Raw genomic sequence first — 14263 nt, 5'->3', positions numbered from 1 at the left:
AAATATAATATGATCTGTCCTTTCAAAGTGAAGCCCATTCAGTCTGATGGGAGGCACTGATAAAGTGGGGATCTGACACACACCTGGTACCATGAGCCCCTTTAATGCCTCTTCTCCACTACAAAATGATACTGAATTAGAAAAAAAGCTTGAGAAATTGCAGCAACTGGCAAACAATAGCCATGATTTTCAGTCCACATAGACACAGAGAAATCATTTCAATTTCACAGCAGCTAGTCATAGGCAATCTCCTGTTCCAGCGAGGTTTACACAGCTGACATGCTGTCATGTGTAAAATGACTGTAAAGCTGTAGTCAACCTAATGTCAACAAACATGACTCCTCAAGGCTGTGCCTGGATGCTACATAATCCCCAAACCCTGATTGTTACAGTCTCCTGTGCTTGATTATATTCTCTGGGGACCCAAGGATGCCGAGGAGTGGGCAAGAGAGCTGATTGACATCAGCTGGGAGGCTCATTTATGTAAGGGCGCTTTGAATCAAGCTGTGATAGCCTTTGATTTGCTGAGGGGATGAAGGAACTCAAGTCCCAGGCTATGTGCAGGACCTAATGCAGGCACCCTCCTGCATAGCTTGGGGCACTCAGGGTTGCCTCATTGCCCAGGCATATGTGCCTCTGCTTTGGGTCACGGCTGCAGTCCCAGTGCGGAGCTCAGCTGTGAGATGCATTCTCTGTGAACCTAAGCATTCACCAAAGTGGACACTAACACCTGACAGGGTCTCACTGCAGTGCTCAGGACTGCTCCACTTTCCCTCTGGGCTACCTCAGCACACTTTTCTCCAGCTATAACTTCTAAACATACAGAAATGTTGCAGGTTCAGCTGCAGAACTAAAGCAATACGGGTTCCATCGCCAGCTGCACGGGATAAAAACACACACCCCTGTACAGCAAGAGCAGAATTGCCACATCCTGGTGGGCAGCAAACTAGAGTGGCAGCTTTTCAGGAGGCAGCAACCCATGCTACATGAAATAATGCTTTGTTTTCCTCCTTAATCTGCTTCTTTTTATGGCATTCCCCCTTTCCCGCGTTCTTTCCAAAATCTGTCTTCTGCCACCAACTTCTTTTCTTGCAAAGCTTCTGCCCTCCTTTCCAGGCTGTCTCTACATGTCTGGTCCTAACGGCCACACACACATCTCTTATTTTAGTATCTTCTTTAAAATACATTCTCCCATGAATACCCCTTCCTTGACAAAAAACACGAGCACATGGTGGGGGACAGCAGAAGCCACACCAGTAGCAAGGATGAGCACTGTCTGGAGGGGATTGGGCAGCTTTGCCACTTCCCATGCAGCGACACTGCACTGCAGTCACGGCCACGACCTGCCTATAGCCCTGCTATCACCTGTGTACCTGAGATACACATGGAGTCAAGTACTCAAGCCTTCTGAACCTGATTATGTTCTCCAGCTGCGGCCGGTTCATGGCTATCTCTCATGAAGAAGGAGTGAATTTGATATTATTTGATCTTGAGAGAGATAAATCTGAGAGCTTTGAGCGCTCTGCGCATTTCCTCTCTTCTGCATTCATTCCTTTTTCTGGACAGGCAATGGGTGGTCATACCACCACTTTTAGCTGTACAGAGGTAAAGGTCAAATTAGACTTCGTATAACTTGGCAAGATACTAGGTTTTTCAAATGAAGAGTGTAAAGTATCAGCTACATCCATGGAATATTGAGGTGCCAAGAAAATGCATGCTGAATTTACAAGTGCACAAAATACCTTGTATGTGACAGTCATATACTCATGATAACAACAAACAATCATTCCATACAAAAGAAAAAGAAGAAGCATGTTTAATTTCAAAATGTTTTTAAATGCATAAAAGAAAGGTAAAAATCTTCAGCAGTCACCTACCAGGGATGATTACAAATGCGCTGCCATCTTCCAGGAACATCCTTGGACTCCAGGGATCCTCCAGCCTTCACAGTGCCCTGACACTCTATTACCTAATATGCCCCAATGCAGTTGCCAAATAAAATGGCAACCTATCATATATCAAAACACAAACAGATTTTAAGAAATAGAAAGCCACATATAGGTAGCACTCATGCCTGTATAAATCCTTCTCTCATAATTGTCCCTGAAATCATGGTCTTGGCAAACACCTGAAGAGCTCCTGTAAAAGCTTCCATCTCTCCAGCCACGTTTTTCCCTTGGAAATGGTGGTTACCTGACCATGACACCACTACAGACACAGGGATTTTCCCCATGTCATTGGGAGCCAACTCTGTAAGGAGTAACTAAATGTACATAATGACAGTGATTAGCACTTTCAGTATTTCAATTAGTAGCTTCTAATTATGAATAAATAAGCAAGTAATAAAATAAGTGAAGCTGTTCCCATCAAAATCAACTGCAAAACTCCCACAGTGGGAAATATTAGGGTTGAAACAACAAACTTGAGAAGTTTCCTAGGTCAGTCTAATTCTTCACTGACTTAAAGAGGGGCTTAACAAGGCTTTTGCTGTTTGGAAATGAAGACCTGTATTATACGATAAATTCAAAATCCACTGATTAAAGTGTCTCAAACAACAACTGGTGGAAAAGTTCATACCAGTGGAAAGTACAAGAACTGTTCTACACAACTCATGACATGGACTATGCTGAATTTCTCTGGCTGTTCTCCCTCAATGTTCTCTTTTGAATTATAACCTATGAGGATGTAGTGATGTGGTTCCCATTCATGGGTGATGAGGGAAGATCTCTGAACTCATGCCAGTAGGGCAGAATATCTTTCAAGTCTAAATAAAGTAAAATGAAACAGACACAAAGAATTAATACTACATTCTATGTAGAAGGCTCTCTACCAACTTTCCCATTAATTTCTGAAGAGTTTGGAAGCTGAGGTTTGGGAAATCAGAACCAGATGTTAATCTATTACATGGATTATGATATTAACTGAAATTTTTCCATATTAAAATATATTTGGAAGTTCATACAATCTGTAAAACATAAGTTGTTCTTGTAAATGATCATATGTAGGATATAAGTGTATGCATGAAATTTTTATGGAACAAAATATTTCAGTCCTTGAATTAAAAGGTTTTATAGCTCCAGGACTGTGAGCAATGTCTCCCTGTAAGTTGGGACAGGATGACCTGCTGTTTTAGAGCTCAGGAGCCACCACAGGGCAGGTGAAAACAGACTGCTATGTCATACAATTACAGGAGATGTGTACCTGCAGATCCATACTTTCACACATAGCCTTGCCCAGAAGCATCCTTAGCTACAGACAAAACAGGAAAGACGTCTGTGTATAAGGATACACTGAAAAGCCCTGCAGCAAGGGGTTGTGTCAAACTTTGGGTACAAATCTAGGCAGGGTGAGACATCAGACTGAGTCTGGGTATGAAATATAAACACGTTTTTAGGCTACTAAACAATACCTTCCAACATTTGCAGTGGCATTGGCTATTAGCTATATGGACAGGCAAGTTTTACTGTCATCAGTTTACATGTGAACAGTAACAACTCTCACAAAAGAAAGAATGAACCTTGCCCCCATGGTCCATTAATGGGAATCCATTATGTTTAATTGGAATTTCTCTGAACTGTATGCATCTTTCAACCATGAATTTTGTTTTTTCTCAAAATAACAGCATGCAGACTACCTAGACACAATTTTTCTTTACTCTCAGCCACAGGTCAGGATGTGTCTAGGATGTCCCCACCAAAAGACTAAGCCATGAGAATGGTATCTTTGTGGCATCGCACTGTCACCTTCTCCGTATCCTGGGGCAAAGAACATTACCCTCACTGTCCAACAACTGAGTGGGGAGCCAGGTGCTACCGCAAATAAACATAAGGGAAAGAAAGGATATCAGGCAAATATTCTGGGGTGACAGCAGCAATTCTAGTTCTCCTCCATCCCAGGAACCCCCCACGGCCGTGTGTTAGGTAGGAAACTTGACCATTATGAAAAGTTCTGCTTCATGTATACAATGCATATACTTCAAAGTAATTTCCTCCAGTTCATCATAGAAATAGAGGGACTGCCTGTTACACAATACACAAGTGTCATATATTCCTGCCAGCTTCCCAGTGGCCTGTCCTTCACAGATTTGATTATCTCGCATTTTATGGCAGCATAAGGCACTTCATACCCCGAGTCTTCCCTGAGGAATGTTAACGCTTGTTAGAAGTACATGACCCAACCAGTATTACTACAAAACACTTGGAAAATGTTACATTGGAGTACTATTAATAGACTCTATTGCACATACAGGACATGACTGCATGTGGAAAATCTGATGACTTGCAAGCTTATTAATTTACTGAGATTCCTCATTGCTTTTATGAAAGATATGTCACAACTGAATTACCTGACCCTGGGTGATTCCTGAAAGTCCCTCTTGCCCCAGATATCTGATTTATTTCCAGGTACATGAAACTCCAATATGCTAACAAATTTCCATATCACTTTTGGAAATACAGGATTTTTGAGTAAAGCTGTGCTCCAAAAACAAGCTTTGCATAAAATATGCCAGAAAAATGACCTCAAAACTTGTTATTAAGTAGACTTTGCTTTAAGAAACACAGTATTTATAATTCAATTCACTTGTAACAAACCAAATAGCATAAATATTAATATAAAACAGATCATCAATGTCAATATAACCTAATTCGTAAAACTTCCTCTATATATTTCATGTAAATATTTATTTTATAATTTGGCATTGATTTATTGTAGAAAAGAGACAGCTAAAAATAGATATATAACAAATGTAATCTAACCATGTATATATCACTTCAGAAAATAAATCTAGCATTTTGTGTCAGTCTTCTTTCCTTTCAGACTTACTTGTGGGAAATGAGCAAACCCATTGCTGGCAACGGGATGACTCATACCTGTGTTTAAAATCAAGTAAAGGTGAAGTGTGGTGGCAGCTCAGAGTGTAGAAGTGAGACCTACCAACAAAGACAGGTGGCCAGGGCACGGCGGGTGCTCAAAATTTCCCCTGCCATGAATTCTGATCCACATCTCCTCTCTGAGGGTCGCTGCTCTCCACCTCACACTGCCACCACTGCTCTACCAGCACAGGAACATACACCCTTGACTCTCCAAAAACCTGCTTTATCAACCTGGTTCCCCAAACATCAGGAGGACACATTCTACCTCACGGTTTCCCAGCTGTTAGCAGTAGTGAAGAACATTTAATAAATGAAATAATTGTGCTTTATAACAGATTAACACTTCTTAACAACATATCTACTAATATCAGTTTCAAGGGGAAAAAAAAAGATATTGTTTCCTATTAACACTTAACTGCTCTGTCTGCATATGCTATGGGAAATGTTTCTTATGGCACCGGCTGCCAAACCCATTCAGAGTATTTTCCCTAATGGCTTTTCCATTCAGCTCTGGAGTAAGCAAATAAACATTCAACATTTTGCTCTTTTTTTTTAACCATTTTTCTTCCATATCCTTTGGAGTCACCATAAAGTGACATTGAGACAATAATTTACTCCAAGATGAAAAGTCTGCAGAATCTTCACACACTTCTTAAATACTCCAGCTCCTACTAACTTACACAGTTTTAACTTTTTGATACTTATATATATGAGCATAAATATGTCCCACATGTATCCTCTGTATTAAAGAAGTTAAAGTAATTTTCATTATTCAGTCAGTTTCTGGTTTTGACTATAATTATTTACCTTCCCTGGAAAAATAAACAAGAACTACTTTCCTACTTGTTCGTGTCAAATTCAAGCCTGAATGGTTCATCACTTTCCACTTAGTCACTGCTAAAACCAGCCAATATTCACCATAAAGAATTTTAGACCTGACCTAGGAGAATGCTCTCCAAAGCAATTACAAGTTTCCTGGAAATATTCCTTCCGAACTTCTGGTTATGTAGAACTGTTGTGAGAAAAACACCTAAGACTTGATTGACAGCCGCTGGAAATCACTGTAAGTCAGGTGACACCAATGCAGTAGCAATCAACTCAGTTTTGTGAAAATCTCTGAACTCTGCATCTACCTCTGGCATTTACTGTGCTGTGCTCTTCCACAATGTCCCAGCATGCCTGCTGCTCTGCTGATGCTATTGTTTCTATCTGAAACCAGACTCGGCAAGAAAAACTCCTTGTGATGGGGGGAGTTCCTGGACTAACAAGGCACAAGAATAAAATTATGTGCACGGTCAGAGTTTGTGCTAGGTCTGTGTGCAGTCACTTTGCCACCCAAAATAGCCCACTGTCAATGACATAGGCCGCAGGACACACCAGAGAACTAAACAGAATTTCAAAGTGCGAGTGTTTCAGGAAAATTGGTACATTCTGAGAGAATTTTCCGTGAAAAGTTCTTCCATTGGCTCAAGCTTTAAATTGTGACGCTTTCTTATTTTCAATGAGACTAACTTTAATAAAGAGAACTCATTCTGAAGCACACTGCAATACCCTCTGGACTACAGTCTGCTTGAACAGAACAGCCATGTTCAGTGAAACATGAAGATTTGTTGCAGCTTTGATCTGTATGGAAATTCAGTAATTCCACAGTATAGCATGGTGTTTTAAAATGATTCACTTGTTTGAGATGTGACTCGTTCAAGCACTAAGACCAATATTTATACTCTTTGGTGGTTAAGAAAGATGCCATAATCAGAAGAAAATATGTTCCACACAGAAGCATGTGGACTTGTCAGCAAACACTGAATGCAGTCATATATACTAATATGTTATTAATTGCTTTGTGGATGGTAAAATAAAGTCCCTGATGTGCTTCAGAGTGAAAATATCTTTCCTCTCCTTGAAATGGTGAGCAAGCTTCTATCCTACATACAAACATGGATGCCAGCGTTCCTCAAAATCTTGCACAGCTTTTAAATTTAACTTGAGATTCATTTTCTAATACCAGCTGGAAAAAGGTAAGATTAGATGTGTACTAGTTAAGGTAGCATACAATTAAAATTCAAAGCATTAACAAAAATGGCACTATGCAGTTTACAGTTGAGTTGCAGACATAAAGTTTAATGAGCCTCTTTGTTTTCTCACCCCCCTGTGACTGGTTCCAACTCTTTTAACTGTTCTTTTGCCTTGTAAACTTCAGGTCCATGAGAGGTGAAGATCCGTTTGAAGGGGCATGTAACCTAACAAGCACTTCTGAGTTTGCATGTCAGTGCCTTGCTTCCACTCAGCTGCTCTTGTGAGACTGGAGCCTTGCAGAGTACTAACAGCACAGGAGTACAGAAGTCAGCCCATAAACTGGCACTGAAGTACTTACAAATGTTTGTGTAGACAAAACATTAGTAGTACATGCACAAGCATTTGCTGACCTTATAGGCCACTACTTGAGCTCAGACTTCAGCATGTCTATGAAAGAGCTGGGAATTGACAGAGCAACCTGAACAGAGACCTGTGAACGAGAGGAAGCACGCTCCAACAACATCGGTTTGTCAGAGGTCCAGTTCTTGACTTTAAGCCTCAGGCTGATGCCCTAAGAAAATTGCTAAAAGTGCAAGATCCTGCTCCTCTGCACTGAAGTGGCTTTCACCAACCACTGGGGTGCCCTATATTTTTTGTGCACTTGTTCTAATACAAATGAGGCAGAGAAGGCCTATTTCCAAAGATCACACTGCTGATGTGACTGAAAGAGTTCTCTCTCCATAATTCTAGATACTGAATTCACCTCCCTTCCACAGGATTCTTGCTCAAATTAAACATATTTACCAAGGGAGACCAGATGTAGCAATTGGTTTGTTGGTTAGTCTTTTTCTCATAGCCATAACTTTCATTATGAAAAATAAAAAAACCCAAAAACATAAGACCTCCCCTAATTTTCCTGGCTTTTTACTTTCATCAGACCAATGTTTTCTTTCTCATGAAATGTAACCTGCTTTTCTTTACTTCTAATGTGTATCCTAATTTATTCCCACCAGAACCTCCTTAATTTCTGCTTACCTTATGCATCCAGCTTCCATTATCCTCTAATTACTTTTTCAAATCAGTATCTTCATACTTTCTCCTTCTCTAGCAGGAATTCATCATAGACACACATCACATTGCTTTATTTTCCTCCTCCACACTTCTAATAATTCTACCAAAAGAGCAGGACAACCATAAAACAAATTGTGTTAAGAGGCTACTGACTATCATAGTACTCAACAGCATCTCAATAATTTCTTTGTTTTCTAATAGCCCTATTCTTCTGCTGCCATGCTGTGCTACAAACTCCTGGAGAGAGAAACCATCCTCCCCTCCAACCTCAGCTCCAAGTCCCACCCTCACTGTAGTCCTGGTCTGTGACTGTGGTACCTGGGAATATCAAGCACAAATTATTATTATTAAACAACAGAGTTTATATAGGGTTTAATACAACAGAATAACTGAGGACAGTGATCCCTGCCTTGAGCTGGTCTGCAACTCTGCTGCACGTGTGGGCATTGATGAACTCACGCAGAGCATCACTCCCTGTGGCACACGTGAACCTGACTTTCCTGAAGTGTCATGCAACAATTCTTTTACAGCCTGCTTACATTGACATATCTGTACCAAAATTCCTACAACTCGAAAAAAATATTTGCTAAAATCAGCTTAGACTGCAAAGTGGGACAGGCATTGGCCTTTTTTAAATTGAGAAGCAGTAGGTAGTTCTAGTCCATCCCTCTTACACTTGGTGGAAAGCACAAATATTCTGTGTGTTTATCCCTGAGGTGGGATCAAAAAAGCAAATTATTAAAAAAAATCCCATTTTCATTGCTTTACTGAAATACTTTAATTTAACAGGTCTGACCTGGATTAAAAATGATGAACTTTCAAACTTTCTTTCTGTAAATACTGGCTATCCATTTATAGCATAATTGGAGCCAGTTCTTAACTTGTAGCTGGCTCCCCACCACCCGCCATTAACAGCTTGTGCAAAGCTGAACCTAATTGTACAAGGAGAGGAGGAAACCATCAAAGTTATTTCTTTACCAATCTATCATCTTTCATGCCCATCTCTAAGCATACCACTGCACTGCTGGTAGGCAGCCTAATCTGTGAGATATATAAAGAAGGGAAGGGTCTACCATTTTGCCATTACTGCTGGCTAATCTTATTAAAATAACAATATCTGTACAATAATTAGATGTCAGAAATAATGGGTACTGCTCTAGTTCTGCCCTCTTCTTTCTTTATTTGACTCCATATTTCAAGAGAAAGTGATACGGTGGCCTCTAGTTCTGACCTTTATCAAGTATTCCTGAGATCTGCAGCTCAGCTTTTCTAATCTTACTTTGACTCCCCTCCAGTGACCCCCCGTTCCCCATTACAGACTTCCCCAATTACCTCAATATTCACAGTATTCCCTAAAGCACCGCTACATGGAACACTATTATCTCTTATCTATTTTATCTATTAACCTTAGGAACACCAGCAAGCTATTATGGGCAATCACTGTGCTTACAGAACAAGGACAGAAAAGGGGCTGTGCTTTAAAAGTGTACATGGAAAATGTTTGCTATTTTGGATACATTTTGTGTTTTCTTCTAAAGGAAAAAGAACTAGATATTTTAGAAGCAAAGGCAATGTATCTCAATTAAGCCTCTTGGCTCTTTTGCATTCAGTGAAGTGTTCATATATTTTTTAAAGATGTTTCTACTTGCTTCCCACACATTTTCTATTGCTCACTCTTCAGAAAAAGCCCATCAAAAGGCAAGAGCCACCTGGGAATGGAGGTGTCCTGGATCTCTAAATCTTGCCCTGTACCCTGTTTTCCAGGTTGACTGCCAGGCTATTAGGTTGGTGACACCGTGCATCTGCCTGGAAACAAGCCCCTGAAGAGCAGACTGCCTCAGGAGAAATAGGCAGTTCAGGAGAGAAGGAGCAGTCAACAGAGGAGAGACAATAATAGCGTGAGACAGCTAGAGGAGAGATCCGCAGGAGCAAAGCTCATCCCTGTTCACATACCACCAGCAGAACCAGCAAATTATTTACATGTTTTCCAGTCAAAAGGTTTGGAACTTTTGGAAATCTGAAATTTAGAAATATCATCCATAAAGACAGCTGAAATCAACTTTTCCCCACTCCCTGGTGGTCTGTTTGGTTTGTCTTTAAGTTGCGGATTTGGCCATTTGATCATATTGTGTATATATTCCTGATTATGAATAAAAGGGGGAAAAAATTGTCTGCTTCGCAAACTCAAAACATAACATTTTGATCTGTTTTTGGTCACTGCTGGTTTTTTTTTAAGAAAAGGAAAACCCTCCATAATCTTCCTGTTTTCCAAAAAGCTCAGAATGTTTTTGAAAGCTATTTCTCAATCTCAGGGGAAGAGCAGGGGTAGAGGTGTACAAATGCTCTGAGCACAGGGGCAAGGAGAAAACCTTCAGACTCCACTGTACTTTTGGGGTGATATTTTGGAGGTACAGATCTATATGACAAAGTAGTCACGGTGATTTAGAGGTACTGAGCTTTTCTGGTGGGGAAAAAAATCCAAGTATTTGGTGCTTTCTGTGTAAAGATGTTGTTTAATCACCACATAATTAAATTTTATTTTGAAATAGATAGTGCAGAATGCTATTCTCGACTAGGACTCAATGATAATTCCATCTCTAATCAGCAGATGGCACCATGAATTCGTCAAACAGGATGCAGACCAGAAAGAAGTATAAATTTATATCCAAAAAAAAGAGGGGCAAAAAGAAAAGGAAAAAAGCATACACCCAACTTGACACACATAAATCAGGAATTAAATTCAGAGGGTGTAACTTTCCCCTCATGCCACCCTTCCAAAAATAAAACTGGCTGTGTGACACCCTTATACACAAAGAGCAGCTACACCTAAAATGCCCTCAGCCTTGCCCTGTCACTGACCTACATTGTCTCATGGCCTCCTGTGAGACTGAAAAAAAAAAACCCAAAACCCAACCAAAACTGAAATGATTTTAAAAAAGAAAAATAATAAAAAAACCCCAACTTTCCTTCTGTCCTCCCCTTGCTCTGAACAATGGCACCTCTGGAGGAGAAGGCCTCCCCCTGGGAGCAATCCCCCAGGAAACTCCAAGAGAAGCTGCAGGCAGAGTTGCAGATGCAGCTCGAGCTGGCATTTGGAAAGCCTCACCTGTGTCTTCTGTTCTACTGCAGCATGAAGGGGTGTGGAGTCCACCCAGCTAACCACAGGCTGAGTGCAGACAAGTGGAGAGGAGTTTACTTTTTTCCTACACCCAAACAGCAGAATTTCCACTTGGAATTCAAAGGCTGGTAGATGCAGCCTCACTCTCCCTCACCAGTGCCCTCTGTCCCTGTTGGAGCACCATGTGAGCCCGCAGCTCCACAGCAGAGCCAGGAACTCCTGTCCAAAGGAGCAGTTCGGTGTGTCTGGGTTTCTGCTCTTCCCTTGGTCCAGCCACGCTCATCCCAACCCACGCTGGTACAATAATTATCTTGACAGGCACGGAGCTGGCACCCATCTAGCACCTCTTCTCACCCACCGGGCTCCCACAGTGCTTCACTGGTGGGCTCCAAGTGCCATGAGAAGGTGTGTTCCTGTGCACATGCCAAGCGATGTGCAAGATGTGCTCACCCTCAGCAAGAATCTGCTGCCTTAAATATGGGCTCTCCATGCTCTTACATATGAACAGTGAGTGTGAAAATCCTGCCTGTCCATCTGTTCCTTAGAGGTTTCTTTCTTTTGCTGCGTGTTAGAATTTCTCCCAAAATCTTCTTCAGTGGCACAAATCACATCAGTGACATTTATAGGTTAAGCAAAGAGTATGTTGCTGACATCATCTAAGCACAGTAACAGGCACAGTTAGGTTGTCTGTGGTTAGCTTTAATGCTATGGACTTCAAGCTCCATTTATCTTGTTCTCTAAGAGTGGTAATTAAAATCTACAGTAACAGAAGTATTGCTCTGAGAAGCAATAGCTCTACCATGTGAAGCGCAGAAATTTTGCCCACAGAAGAGAGCATTCAATCAACAGTTTCAACCATGGCACAGAAGTGAAAACTCTGACGTTTAAGATTTAGAGAGGAAAGCAGCACAACAGTAAAAAGATGAGCTTACCTTGCATTGCATGGAGTCATCTTGTCTCAGGTCCAAGGAGGAGATGCTGTAAATTTTTGCCACCTCAGACTCTGCACGTCTGGTTGTTGCAAAGTGATTTTTCTTCCTGGCCATTTCTTACTATTTTCCCAGCCTGCCTAGCAGACACAACTCAGGAATTACCAATACCTCAGCGGTGACACAATTGATTAAGCATGAGCAATACCAGCTTGGGTTTTGCATTCAGTCAGAGCTCTGTAATGGCAGCACAAGGGGCCTCGCTTGTTGAGTAAGAAGGGCTTTATGTCACTCGTCCCTAGAGCAAGGCACAAGTGAGCCTGACGGAGAAGGCAGCAAACATACTGTCAGAAGCCATATTTGAAGGGAAAAGACAGAACAATGGAGATTAAATGACAGGACAGAATCAAGGAATTAAATCATCCCTGAGGCTCAGATATTCCAGGCTTCCCCACGACACCTGCTAGAGGCACAGGGGAAGACCTGGAGCAAATCCCTGCTGAGGTCTTGCTGTCTGTACCAACACTCTGATGGAAAACCTGCAAAATCGCTTGTGGCTCTTCTAAAAATCATGGGCCATACAACCTTGTGTTCAGCTGCACGCTCACTTTTCAGCTGGTTTCCAGTCTGAAAACTGGACTGGAAAACAACAGTAAGATTGCTTCAAATACAACTCTTTTTTTGCTCTTTCTCTCTGTTCGGAAGCGTAATTCCTGCCGAGCCTCCTGCTGTACTAGTGTAGTTCGCTTCCAAGTGGTTTTATAAGAAAGGAAAATAATTGTTTGCTATAAATCGAAGGAGGTTATGTAGGCCACTTATGCACTTCTGGCTTGGTACTAGCACCATTCTCCAGAGGGACAGGAGGGACCCTGAACCTACACCTGCCCTTTCAACAGCGTGACCAAACCACCCTGGCTGGGTACTCTGCACCTGAGCATCTTTTCCTCTGGATGCTCTTCCAGCTTAAATGGACCAGTAAAAGATTTTTTGGCTGGGAAGACGGTAATGAGAGATTTAGGATTGTAATCTGAGAGACAGAACCTCAGCTCCAGCCCTAGTGCCAGGGAAGAGCTAAGTTTTCAACAGACAATGAAAAAGCTGTGGGGAAAAGGGAAAATGAAAGGGACCGGCTCTGTCTGTAGCAGCCTGACAGACACCCCATCCTCCCAGGCCAACATAAAAACACTTTTGCTTCATACATGAAGACAAACCCCTGGTCTGAGTCAGATGGAAAATTTAAACGTTGATATTGTCTTTCCCAGATTTGTGCTGGGAAAAGTTTATATACCTGTGCAAGAGTGAACAGCAACATTTCAAAGTCCTGGTAAATAAGCTCAAGATCCAAGTACAGCAACTTACTCCTTCACTGTATTGAATAAGAAACACTTACTTCTGGGGAGCAATGCTTCAGACTGGCTGTAGATTTGTGAAGTTCCTTGTTCCTTTTGATGCAGTAATACATGGGGATGATGGACACTGCTCACTTCACAGCTCTGTATGCCTCTTCCTGTTGGTGTGCAGCCACCACCACCCTGCCTTTGCGCATCATCCCTCAGGTTGGTACAAGATCAGAAATCCTGTATCTGCTCTCAGCTGTCAGAGACATTGCAATTTTAATCTTTAATTTTTACGTAGCTTTTCCATCTCTTGCCTGTAAAGTGGGAGTGACAATAGTAATTACTTAACACCAGAAAATTGACTGTATTCATAGGCAGATTCTCTGTGCCCTGTTTTCCAAAGAGCTTCAGATGCTAATCCATTCAGGCATGAACCCGTTCCCCTCTTTCTCCTTGCTATTTATTTAGATTCAAAACATCAGGGCAGGAAAGTCTGCAAACAATCAGCACAGTCCTATTGCCAGTGTCCCATTGCCAAGCCTCTGAGCTTGCAAGGAAGTTCCTCCATACTGATGCTCTTGATATTTACAGGGCTGTGCCCCTGTAGCAGCTTGGGTTTTGTGTGATATCAAGGACTGGGGGAATCTTAATTAAAACCTGGGGTCTCTAATCCCTACCAGTATGAGACATAATCCTCAACTGGTGCCAAAGTGTCTGTAGGCCATTCTCAATGTCTACATCCAACCAGCCTCTTCTACCTGCTTTTAACAGTTACAAAACAGGAGCCATCGCCTGTTTGGTAGTCAGTCTGAAATACAGGAGCTGTGGCTGTTGCTCTGCTCTGCTCAAACAAAAGAAGGGACTTGATGTTACACAATTCAATAGCAAGGAGAAAGTGTGCAGCAGCACCATTAACAA

At 41.6% G+C, this 14263-nt stretch overlaps 1 protein-coding gene across 2 annotated transcripts in view; it reads right to left on the bottom strand.

Moving 5' to 3' along the window:
- PTPRC (protein tyrosine phosphatase receptor type C) overlaps positions 1-14263 on the bottom strand; it is a 119153-nt gene that overhangs the window by 98113 nt on the left and 6777 nt on the right. Inside the window, exon 1 of one of the 2 annotated variants that reach the window (XM_039389795.1) lies at positions 7926-8668. The exons of the other annotated variant lie outside the window; for it this stretch is intronic. The gene's annotated coding sequence lies outside the window, so the exon portion shown is untranslated. Of the gene's footprint in view, positions 1-7925; positions 8669-14263 lie in introns of those variants that run through there. 2 annotated transcript variants of the gene reach the window in all.

Source organism: Pipra filicauda, unplaced genomic scaffold (assembly GCF_003945595.2).
Source record: "Pipra filicauda isolate LSUMZ 115617 unplaced genomic scaffold, ASM394559v2 scaffold76_size2844353_pilon, whole genome shotgun sequence".
Classification (NCBI taxonomy): Eukaryota; Metazoa; Chordata; class Aves; order Passeriformes; family Pipridae; genus Pipra; species Pipra filicauda.
This window is presented reverse-complemented; position numbering and strand designations above follow the sequence as displayed.